This window comes from Mesocricetus auratus, unplaced genomic scaffold (assembly GCF_017639785.1).
Source record: "Mesocricetus auratus isolate SY011 unplaced genomic scaffold, BCM_Maur_2.0 Super-Scaffold_4256, whole genome shotgun sequence".
NCBI lineage: Eukaryota > Metazoa > Chordata > Mammalia > Rodentia > Cricetidae > Mesocricetus > Mesocricetus auratus.
The window spans coordinates 109,379,349-109,380,455 of NW_024429182.1; the positions used below are offsets into that span (position 1 = coordinate 109,379,349).

At 32.2% G+C, this 1,107-nt stretch overlaps 1 pseudogene; it reads left to right on the forward strand.

The window, feature by feature from the left end:
• The first annotated feature begins 349 nt into the window (after window positions 1-349).
• LOC121135690 lies at window positions 350-452 on the forward strand (annotated as a pseudogene).
• The last annotated feature ends 655 nt before the right edge of the window (window positions 453-1,107 follow it).

Consider the following 1,107-nt stretch of genomic DNA (forward strand, 5'->3'; position numbering starts at 1 on the left):
TGTATACATATGCATGCACAGAATGTAATATATATCTAAAATATACTATTTTGGTAAGTATTGAGGATATAAATATGTAACAGTATTGTGTACTTCTTAAGACACTTACTATGCATATTATATGCACATATACCATACTGCAAGCATATTTTTAAAAGTAAAAAAGGTTTGCATAGTAGAAATTAAAAACACATGATCATATAAAATAAGTGATCTAGTTTCTTTTTCACAATGATGAATTTGTCAGGGTTCAAAATCTCCAGTGAAGCCATCAATGGAACATAAATATTCTGCTTAAAATCAAATAAAACTGTTTTTTAATATGAGCTAATTCACACTAAAACAAACTAAGACTATACTTTCAGAGATCATTTCTATAGTTTGTTACTACAATTCTCAATAAGTGTGTTTAAAAGCCTCTTAGATGGCTCAGACATGTGAGATATGGAGGTCTTAAATGAATCCCTGGGTATATTTAGTTCTTTTTGTTAAATGTGGCTTCATATTCTGGGCTGTGGATTGACAGAGAGAAGTTATTGTGCTTTGGGGTTTTAGGGTGCATAGGTTTTAATGCCAGAAGTTCTGAACAAGAAGCTAGTCTTAGACAATAAGGTAGGCAGAATAAACCAGTTGTGCAGTTCAGCCTAGGCACACATATGCCAATAGAGTGTTTTCTAGACTCTGGGCTAGCATGGATAGTCAAGCTACCTTTATTCTTTTGAATTGCTAGAGGTCTGAGATGATCTACATTGCTTATTTATTTTATTATAAATGTCTTCACATCACAATAACAACATACTCTATTTCAAAGTGTTTTGTGTATTTTTTATTTCAAATTCAACCTGGATGGCTGAATTTTCAGCTGCCCAGCACATGAGTAGTTATATACCTGTCTGTTTGACTGACAATTATTGAGAAATTGATTTGTAAGACAAAAAGTGTTAGACACTGAAAAGAGGAATTTGTGCCATATGAGGACTGTCTTCATAAACAGACAGGTAAAATTATGAACAAACTCCCTTAATGCGAGTAAAAGTTAATATCAAACTTTTTCCAACATTAAATGTAGTATGCACAATACTAGTGTAAGTAAAGCCTTTGGGAGTA